The sequence below is a fragment of the Vigna umbellata genome, chromosome 1 (assembly GCF_029865625.1).
Source record: "Vigna umbellata cultivar VRB3 chromosome 1, Vumbellata_1.0, whole genome shotgun sequence".
Lineage (NCBI taxonomy): Eukaryota > Viridiplantae > Streptophyta > Magnoliopsida > Fabales > Fabaceae > Vigna > Vigna umbellata.
In genome coordinates this window covers 86101041-86113014 of record NC_142165.1, presented here as the reverse complement: position 1 = coordinate 86113014, position 11974 = coordinate 86101041, and positions in this window count along the sequence as shown.

Genomic DNA, 11974 nt, shown 5'->3' with positions numbered 1-11974 from the left:
TTTGAAAGAGTTTTTTAGTTCTATGGATTTTGATCTTGTGTGTTTTAGGTTGATGGTGACCGGTGGAGAATGAAGAAGATTCACGACGACGTTGCTCAAAGGCGCGAGGAACTCGCGATTCAATTTCGCGATACTTGTGGTAGAGTGTTTGGAATAGCGGCGCGACCATCTGGTTAGGGTTTTGAAATGTTTGATGATGGAGGTGCGAAGATGGTGTTTGGCGGTGAGCGTGGCGGTGGCGATTAGGGTTAGGTGGTGGCTAGGGTTTTTGTGTAGGGGAAAAATAGGGTTTCTGGAGGTAGGAGATGATGATAACGTGTCAAGGGTGATGTGTCACTAATTGCTAAGCTGAATATTTAGTTGTTAACGATTTAAACGTCGTTAGCTAAAAGGACTAAATTGAACATAAATTACGATGTTTAGGACTACATTGAACATTTTAAAAAAATTACGACTATTTCGAACAAAGTTGACAAAAATTGGGACCAACAATGGTATTAAGCCTAATTGTTATAATTAGAGGAAATATCTATAAAATCTTCTCTATTAGAAAAAATATTTATAAAATCTTTCTAATTAGAAAAAATATGTTTATGATTATTTAGATTATTGTTTCCTTATTTTTCTTTTTTAGAAGATTAAGTTGCTAAATATAGAGGTAAGGAGAATGTAGTTACCATGAATGAAAATAATAAAATCATTTTCTTTTTCAAGTTGGTATTAGAACCCCTAATTTCGAGAGATCCATTTTCGCTGCAACAGTAGTCATCGTTGTTGTCTGACCATTATGGTTGTCACCGTAGTCGATTGAGGTCGTTGATAGGACAGAAAGGTGCATCCAACTCCAGTGATCACAACACCGAAAATCGCTCCGGGAAAGAAGCCGTCACGCGCCTCTAGTGTCGAGACCCACTTGTCGCCGCCATCACAAACATGGTTGTGAGAGCCTCTTGAGTCCGTTCCATGGTTTGTGACATCCTGTTTGGCCCAAATTTGAGTAGATTTGAGTTTTAAGTTCTACCCTTTTTTCTAGTGTAGCCCACACATTGTCGTCGTCTCAGATAAAGTCACTAGAGACACCTGATTGCGTTCTACGTGATGTTTGAAGTAAAAATTATTCCTTTGGGTCCTAATTATCTACCAAATATGATGAGTGCCTATCAATTGGATGGTCGAAATTTCTTACAATGGAGCAAATATATTCGAAGGATTCTCAAGGGACGTTCAAGATTATATCACATAGATATAGGAGGACCAAGATCAAACGATACTCATTTTTCAATTTGGGACAATGAACATTCACTAATTATGACTTGGATGTGGTAATCCATGATTCCTGAGATAAATAGAAATTATATGTTTCATTCTTCGACCAAAGAAATATGAAATAATTTACAGAGTACTTTCTCATTAAAAAAGGATTTTGCTGCATGCTGACATTGAAAGCGGGATATTTCATACAAAATATGACTCTCTTTCCGTATCAAAATATCACATAATCCTGAATAGGCTTTGAATTGAATTAGATCATAATAAAATCATAAAATAGATCGCACTTGCTAAGTCGTGAAAAAAGGAAGAATTTTTAAATTTCTTTATGACCTAAATCATGAGTACAAGCTAATTCGAGCACAGTCTTAGGAAAAAAAATACCTTAAGTTTATTTTTTAGGATAAGAGGAGAATAATTATAGATTTGGGATTCTTTTATGAAAGGGAAGGAGAAGAGAATTTGATATCATGCTGTGATAGCAACTATGTTGGTGATTTACACGACAAGAAAAGCACCTATGGGTATGTCTTTAAAATATCAAATGGACTAGTTGCAATTTGTGGTATCATTATCCATAATTGAGGCCGAGTTTATTATTGCGGTAACATGTGCAGCCCAAAACATTTGGATGATACGTGTACTTAAGAGGTTGGGAATTAAGCAAGACAAATGCATTATTTTTTGTGACAATAATTCAACTATCAAACTATCGAAAAATCTTGTCATGCATGGTAAAAGTAAACTCATTCACATTCATTATCATTTTTTCATAGAGCGGACAAATCAAGGAAAAGTTGAATTGGTCCATTGTGACTCTAAAGAACAATTGGTAGATATTATGACAAAGGCTTTAAAGCTAGAAACCTTCGTAACACTAAGGGAGAAACTTGGAATGTGCATAATTGAAGATATAAACTTATTTCATTTTAATGGAGGATTGTTAGGATGTTATGATAGCTCAGATGTGTGTTGTTGAGCTTCTCACAACTCAAAATGTAAGTTATTGAACTTATCACTGAACATGGAATTGTCGAACTTGTCAGAGCTTGGAAAAGCTATGTTGCCGAGTTTATCATATCCAGAAACATTTGTTAGTCTATTTTAAATAAAATAAGCAAACCTATTTTTTAGAGATAATTGTTCCTATTTTTAACCATGATTTAAACACGATTTAACTTTTTATTTTTCTTCCAATACAAACTATTTAATATCATTCATTAGAGTGAAATAATAAGCTTAAACGCTATTTATATGATTAACACTTTTATTTTAGTGAAATAATAAACTTAAAAGCTATTCTTATAATTAACACTTTGATGCTCACAATGTGAAAGGAAATTAGTCCGTGTTAGTTTTACATAAAAGGAACTTAGAAGTTGTGAGGTCTCGGAAATTTAAACCATGATTACTGTCAAATTTGTTATTTATTGCACTGCTGAGTCACCTGACTGCTTCCATAAATGCACCGCGCCACACGTTCAGTGCATTAAAAACGCACTAAACGCTGCATGCATGAGCGCCACTTGTCACGTAGAAGTTTCGGAAGTCAGAAGTGAGAGTGCAGGTGTCAGCAGAGGAGACGCTCGTTCGTTTGGGCGTGGAAATTAACAAAACTGAGTTTCGAAAAACGCTCTCTCACCTGCACGCACTCTTCTTCTTCCTCAGAACCAAACCTTTCATTTTCTCCAACTTCTCTCTAGAACCAGTTCACCTTCTCTCTACTGTAACTCACCATTCCCTTCTCCGATCACGTTTCAGAACCGTAGAAACGTTCCTGGAGACGTGAACATCATTCGGGACCGAACAGAATTTGGATCGGTACTGGTAAGTTCTCATTTCTAAGCGTTCGTCCTTTTAGTTTCATGCGAACCCTAGTTCTGGTTGCATGCACGAGTTTTAGGTCTGAGTCGTTTATGATTTTTGGTGTTTTAGATTAAGTGAAAGTTGTTGAGCAAAACCTGAGGGTAGGACGCTGTTAGAGGTCGCACTAAATCTTGCTCTTTGGGAATACACTGCTATCCAGGTAAGGGAAGCTTAATAATTTGGTTCATACGTATATGATTGTGTGCGAGCATGATAGAAATAGAATGTATGAGATGTATGTTGTGCTTTAGTATGCTTGAACGATCGCTGTTATGCATGAATTAATATGGTATGTGTAGGTTGATACGTATGAATTAGATAATGGATGATATTTGTATAATATGATTTATTAATGTGAATTCTATATAGTATGTGAATTAAATGATGAATCGGAAATTATAAGATCATGAATCGTATGAGAAATGTTAAGTTTAGATGAAGATGAAAATCTGAATATAATGATCCTGTCATATGATAAAATACGTTCGTCATCGTACGGTCATATACCGTTCGGTTTCTCTGAAAATGAATTAGAGTAGAATTCTTTCATTTGGGAAGAATTCTGTTCGAGAGCGAGCGTCTCCAATTGAAATGCTATGTTTGAGCGTTCGGCTCAGCATGGTGATACCGGATACCTTAACACTCTAAATAGCGCTCGGTCTTACACTGAGCGTTCGTCCTAAATAGCGCTCGGTCTTACACTGAGCGTTCGTCCTAAATAGCGCTCGGTCTTATTTTGAGCGTTCGTCCTAAATAGCGCTCGGTCTTATATTTAGCGTTCGTCCTGAGAAGTGTACGGTCTTATACCGAACGCTCGTCCATACCTTTGAATTGCAGAACGTACGTAATTAGCGTTCGTCTCAAATTATCAGTAAAGAAACATTCGCTTTCGGTCATTGACTGACGGTCGATCTTGTTAAACACTTGTTCTCAGAGTACTAAATATTCGTCTTGTTGTATCTTTATTCTTGTGAATTTAGTCTAAGGTTTTTAAATCCAAATCATTCTGAATCATTTATATTATATCGCTCAGAGTCGGTTCATTTAACTGATTCTCGCGAAAGTCACGTTCGTCCTCGTTGTGTAGAGGATTGAACACTCGTCTTTTTATGGAAGTGGAACATAGAATGAAAATGTAATTAAAAGGAAGTATTAAGGTGTGCGAATCGTATAAGAACTAAAATTGTGATGTTGGTATTTGAACGAGCGTTCCATGGAGGGACGACTCATATATATATATATTTGATATTAAATTTGGTAAAGTATGACTGTGGATAAGTTAAGACTCGCTGTCCATCTTGATGTTCCGTGAATACTATCTTCATGTAGAGGAAGTATGTCATGTGTGGGAACGGCAGGAGGTCCTTAGTCCATAAGTTAACATGGGCGACGTAAGAACGGACTGACCTCGAGTGGCAGTTGTTTGGTGTATCCCAGTTACTACACCACTCGGGTGCAAGGACGCTTGTAACTACACAGATTCATACGGTCCGGACGGTCGGTCTATATATACATATATATATATATATATAAATATATGTTGGATGATGATTTATGTTGAGTTATGTGTTTTGAATGATTTGAATTGTTAGTATATGTGTTGACGTATGAATTAAATTACTTAAGCTTACCCTTTCGTTTTTCCCTGTGTTGTCGCCTTGTATATGTATGTTCGTCCTGTCCTTGGAATGATCATCCGTGTGGATGTGAGCAGATGGAGGTGCGTCACTTGAAGAAGTGCTAGAAGAAGAAAATTTGGAAGACGCTAACCTGGTGGATGTAGAAGTTAAAGCCGAGCCTTAGAGCGCTCGCGGGTGTCTGTAGTTAGCTTTATTAATGTTATTTTGAAAGTTCGGTTATAGTTTTGTAAGACCGTTCGTCCCTGAACTCTTGCTTGTATAAGCGTTCGTTATTTCTGTATGATTATGCCGTTCGGTATTTTGACGCTCGTTCAGATTTGTAAGACTGCACTGTTTTATTAGCTTAATGTAATTAATTCTGATTATGGTAATTACTATATTTTGGGATGTTACATTAGTGGTATCAGAGCAGTTTTGTTCTTTTAAGGACACTGTAGGTTATGAGTGCACTGTGTTTTTGCTGTGTGCTTATGGTGTGTTTAATGAGTTATTGTTTTAACTCTTGAACATTATTAACGTTCGTTTTTTTTCTCTGATCCAGAGAACTAATGGCGCCTAGACTCCCTCCTCCACCTCAACCTACTGAACCAGATGCGTCCAACAACGCTAGGTTGTTGGAGACGGTGATTGACCGATTGCAGCAACAAAACACGACCTTGATGGAACAAAATGCCACCCTGATGCAGCAAAATCAGAGTGCCATGCAGAGTTTGGAGGCCTCTCGTGCCAACTCTGAAACGACGCAAAGACAACTGATGGAAATTTTAGCAGCAACCAGGCACACTTCAGGGGCGTCTTCTTCCAACGCTGCCCCGCCTGCCGCTGAATGGAGCTTGGAGAGTTTCCTCCAACATCATCCGGCTAAATTCAGTGGAAAATGCCTTCCTGATGAGGCGGACCAGTGGCTGAGAGACATGGAGCGTATTTACAATGCTAAGAGGTGTCCCGATGAAAGCCGCTTGGCTTTTACAGAGTACTTGCTGACTGGTGAAGCTAGCCACTGGTGGACGAGTATGAAAGCCATCTTAACGGACGCTCAGAATCCCATCACCTGGGCGGTTTTCAGAGGCAAATTTTATGAGGAGTACTTCCCAGATAGCGTTCGTTACGCTAAGGAAGTTGAGTTTCTTCAACTGGCGCAAGGGGCAAAGTCAGTGTCGGAGTATACCAACACTTTTAAACATCTTCTGAGGTTCAATACGATGGCCACCAGTAAGGAGTGGCAGTGCAGGAAATTTGAGAATGGGCTGAGGAGTGACCTGAAAGTATTGATCTCAAGTTTGTGTATCCGGTCGTTTCCTGCTATGGTTGAGCGAGCCAAGGTTTTGGAGAAGAATATGGCAGAGGCGGAACGGTTGAAGAGGCAGCAACAGGTGAGTAGGGGACCGATCGTGTCCAGGGGAGGAGCTGTTCAGAGGAGACCTCCTTACGCTCGTCCAAACCAGCCTTCTCAGACGAGCGGATCTCAAGTAGTAGTCCCTGTCGGACAGTCTGGACAGGGAAGTGTAGTTTGTTTCCGGTGCGGAGGACCGCATTATAGGTCTTCATGCCCTCAGTTGGTGGGAGTAAAGCACTGCAACCGTTGCGGAAGGAATGGGCACTTGGATCACGAGTGCAATATGAGTGGGCGTGCAGTGATGAGGCCGCCGAATGCTGGGAGGAATCAACCAAGAGGAGGACGAGCCCAAGCGAGTGGGCGAGTGTATGCTATAACGAGCGCTGAGGCAGCGAGCTCAGGTAATCTTATAATTGGTGAATGCATGCTGTTTGGTAGATCGTGTTGTGCTTTGTATGATTCGGGGGCAACGCACTCCTTCATCTCGAAGGCGTGTGTTGAAAAGCTGGGATTAGAAGTGAGCGAGATGCAGTTTGATCTGGTGGTGTCTACCCCAGCAGTTGGTGAGGTTAGGACGTCCACTATGTGCGTCAAGTGTCCTATAGAAGTGGAAGGGCGTAAGTGTAACACCCGAATATTTTAAAGGGTATTACTGATAGTAGAGACTAAATTAATTTGATATCTCATATAAACAATCAAACTTTATTTCAATTACTTCAAAGTACAATACCAAACTTACAAACTTTAAACAATATAGTCTTCACCATTGAAATTTCAACTTATAAATTTTACACAACATAATCTTCCCAATACAAATTTATTCTTTTTACAAAAAATCCCTGAAAGTTTTTCCCCGCATCTCTCTCATCTCTAACCTTTTTCAACCGCATCTGCAACATTATCTAATCACATATAACATGAGTTATATGATCATAGTACAAACAAATAAGGGTAAGCCAACCATATCATAAAATCATTAAACTTGTAACAAAAATATTAAAATCAGGTATTTCTGCAATTGATAAAATATCATTATTCCGATGTCATTAATTCATCATTATCAAAATCATCTTTCTCATTTCCATAAATCTTACAAGTGTACCATGCTTACTCATGAAGCCTTATGGTCAGACCGCTCTCTGCCTGCTTCCTTAAGCCTCACTTACATACTATGTCTTACTTTCTGAAGCCTTATGGTCAGACCCCTCTCTGCCTGCTTCCAAAAATCTCAGGTGTTACTTTGCTCATACCAAACTCTCATGGTATAACTCGAACATACTACTCCCGGTAGTAAACATCATTTCATAAGTAATGATTTCTCATATCCACTCCAACATTTCATAAAAACCAACAATTCATACCCTCTTATCCACCTAACTCAATCATGTTCATTCTTTAATCATGAATTCATAATAACCCGTTTTGGTATCGATAAATTAAACACATTGCCAGATATCATGCTTCATATTATAAACTCATTTTGCCCATAACGAGTATAACTCAACATATTTTCACCAAACAAAGATCATGGATCAACCAAAATACATCAACATATCTTAGGAACTACATATTAAAGTATGGGCTCAATGTAATGATAAATAAAATATATATGAAATTTTTACCATGATAATATTATGCATCTACAATCAACTTGTTTTATTTTATTTTCATCCTAGTAGAGATTTTTCTTTACCCCAATTGGTCACCGGAGAGGACCCAGATGTCTGAACGCATCAAACTCACCTTCGACGCCAGCACATATGACTAGTCACAACTGACTGGACCAGGCCAGGGCTGCTCTATGATCAGGGATGTGCCAACTCAGGTTTTTAAGGTTCCTCTATCCTACCAACAAAGGGAGGCCTTCAATAATTAACAATTTATTTATTTAATTTATCTACCTTGTTTTCTTATGCTCTAAATCTTAAAATGCCTAATTTTACTTCCTCTCACAACAACCTCAAACACTGTATATATATTTAATACCCATATACAAGCTATTACAGAACCCTTATTCCAAACCTTCCAACAAGATTAATTTCAGCCAACAAACTCATTCAATAAAATCATCACAATAAACATCCATAATAGAATTCATACAAGATAATTATAAACAATTAACAATAATAAAACATTACTATAAATGGTCATAGAAGAATACAATATTTGACAATCATAAAAATAATCTTAATATAAAAATTCATGGGGAAACAAGAAGTTGAATCTGGCAGAGCCGGTTAGACAACTTCTAATCCATCCATCAATACAATATAATTAAATAACAAGAACAATACATGTCTGGGGAAATAAGAAGTTGAATCTGGCAGAGCCGGTTAGACAACTTCTAATCCTTCCAAAAATGCAATAAAATAAATAAGTAAAGAAATAAATAGTTTGGGGAAACAAGAAGTTGAATCTGGCAGAGCCGGTTAGACAACTTCTAATCCTTCCAAAAATGTAATAAAATAAATACGGAAGGAAATAAAAAAAAATTTGGGGAATCAAGAAATTGGATCTGGCAGAGCCGGTTAGACAATTTCTAATCCTTCCAAAATACAATAAAAATAAATAAGGAAAACAATAAAATGTTTGGGGAAACAAGAAATTGAATCTGGCAGAGCCGGTTAGACAATTTCTAATCCTTCCAAAATACAATAAAAATAAATAAGGAAAACAATAAAATGTTTGGGGAAACAAGAAATTGAATCTGGCAGAGCCGGTTAGACAATTTCTAATCCTTCCAAAATAAAAAAAAATAAACCACTAATAACATACAATTGACATAACATAATCAATATCACATTTTACAATTATCACACTTGGATATTAACACACAAAAAAAACATATTCTCATTTAAAATTCAAAATCATACAGAAACAAAATACTCCATATTTAAGATTTAAAATCAGACAAAAGAAAAATATAGCATATTCAAGACTCAAGATAATACAAAAAGAAATACTCAAAGTTAGCTTCCCTTACCTCTATTCCAGACTTAGTTTCCTCTTCTCAAACCGTTCTCCGGAAACTTCCAGAATTTCCCCTCTTTAACTAGAATTTCCTCTAACTCTCTTCTCTCACAATTTCTCTAGAATTTTGGTGTAAATCTTCAGCCTCCCCCCTTGGCTATTTATAGCCAAAAATTTTACTATTCATTTTTACTATTCATTTTTACTATTCAAAAATTATTTTTTATTCACCATTCTTATCTCTGAATGATTACTTCTACGTGGAGTGTTCTCTTCCATAATTTATTTTAATATTTTTTTTTTTAACTATTCACTATTCACTATTCACTATTCACTATTTACTATTTACTATTTACTATTCACTATTCACATTTCTAAAAAAAATCCTAAATAAGTTATCAAAAATTTGAAGCTCTCCCTCTAAAATTACTATAACTTTATATCCAAAAATTTACATTTTTCTATCCATTAAAATTATTATTACTAATAAAATGTTAAAATTTACTATTATAAATTTTTTTTTTTATGGATCTTACATTTTAACATACAAATATTTTCAAGGATCTTACAGTAAGTTCAAGGTTAGCCTCATCTGCTTACCTCTTCAAGGTTTGGAGGTGATTTTAGGAATGGATTGGTTGGCTGCCAATCGCATTCTTATTGATTGTGGAGCGAAGGAATTGATCTTCCCTGGTGAAGAAGAAGAAGTTCTTTCAGTGACGCTCGGCCAACTGAAAGAAGACATTATGGAGGGCGCCAGCTGTTTTCTCATTATGACGCATGAAGATGGAGAAGTTAGGAATGCGAATTTAGGACGATCGTCCACTAGTGGCAGCAATGGACGATCGGTTGTGGATGAATTTGCGGACGTTTTCCCGGAAGAGATACCTGGACTTCCCCCTCATCGTGAAGTGGAGTTCACCATTGATTTGGTGACGACAGCGGCTCCTATCTCGGTTCAGCCATATCGAATGTCGCCTGCTGAGTTAGCTGAACTCAAGGAGCAAATTGAAGAGTTGATAGAGAAGAAATTCATTAGGCCGAGCGTATCACCCTGGGGAGCGCCTGTAAGATCCTTGAAAATATTTGTATGTTAAAATGTAAGATCCATGAAAAAAAAAAAATATTTATAATAGTAAATTTTAACATTTTATTAGTAATAATAATTTTAATGGATAGAAAAATGTAAATTTTTGGATATAAAGTTATAGTAATTTTGGAGGGAGAGCTTCAAATTTTTGATAACTTATTTAGGATTTTTTTAGAAATGTGAATAGTGAATAGTGAATAGTAAATAGTAAATAGTAAATAGTGAATAGTGAATAGTTAAAAAAAAAAATATTAAAATAAATTATGGAAGAGAACACTCCACGTATAATTAATCATTCAGAGATAAGAATGGTGAATAAAAAATAATTTTTGAATAGTAAAAATGAATAGTAAAAGTGAATAGTAAAAATGAATAGTAAAAATGAATAGTAAAATTTTTGGCTATAAATAGCCAAGGGGGGGAGGCTGAAGATTTACACCAAAATTCTAGAGAAATTGTGAGAGAAGAGAGTTAGAGGAAATTCTAGTTAAAGAGGGGAAATTCTGGAAGTTTCCGGAGAACGGTTTGAGAAGAGGAAACTAAGTATGGAATAGAGGTAAGGGGAGCTAACTTTGAGTATTTCCTTTTGTATTATCTTGAGTCTTGGATATGCTATATTTTGCTTTTTCTGATCTTATATCTTGAATATGGAGTATTTGTTTCTGTATGATCTTAAATTTTAAATGAGAGTATGCTTTGTGTTGATATCCAAGTGTGATAGTTGTAAAATGTAATGTTGATTATGTTATGCCACTTGTATGTTATTAGTTGTTTATTTTTTTGTATTTTGGAAGGATTAGAAATTGTCTAACCGGCTCTGCCAGATTCAATTTCTTGTTTCCCCAAACATTCTATTGTTTTCCTTATTTAATTTTATTTTATTTTGGAAGGATTAGAAATTGTCTAACCGGCTCTGCCAGATTCAATTTCTTGTTTCCCCAAACTTTCTATTGCTTCAGTTATTTATTTTATTGCACTTTTGGAAGGATTAGAAGTTGTCTAACCGGCTCTGCCAGATTCAACTTCTTGTTTCCCCAAAAACTATTTATTGCTTTACTTATTTATTTTATTGCATTTTTGGAAGGATTAGAAGTTGTCTAACCGGCTCTGCCAGATTCAACTTCTTATTTCCCCATACATGTATTGTTCTTGTTATTTAATTATATTGTATTGATGGATGGATTAGAAGTTGTCTAACCGGCTCTGCCAGATTCAACTTCTTGTTTCCCCATGAATTTTTATATTAAGATTATTTTTATGATTGTCAAATATTGTATTCTTCTATGACCATTTATAGTAATGTTTTATTATTGTTAATTGTTTATAATTATCTTGTATGAATTCTATTATGGATGTTTATTGTGATGATTTTATTGAATAAGTTTGTTGGCTGAAATTAATCTTGTTGGAAGGTTTGGAATAAGGGTTCTGTAATAGCTTGTATATGGGTATTAAATATATACAGTGTTTGAGGTTGTTGTGAGAGGAAGTAAAATTAGGCATTTTAAGATTTAGAGCATAAGAAAACAAGGTAGATAAATTAAATAAATAAATTGTTAATTATTGAAGACCTCCCTTTGTTGGTAGGATAGAGGAACCTTAAAAACCTGAGTTGGCACATCCCTGATCATAGAGCAGCCCTGGCCTGGTCCAGTCAGTTGTGACTAGTCATATGTGCTGGCGTCGAAGGTGAGTTTGATGCGTTCAGACATCTGGGTCCTCTCCGGTGACCAATTGGGGTAAAGAAAAATCTCTACTAGGATGAAAATAAAATAAAACAAGTTGATTGTAGATGCATAATAT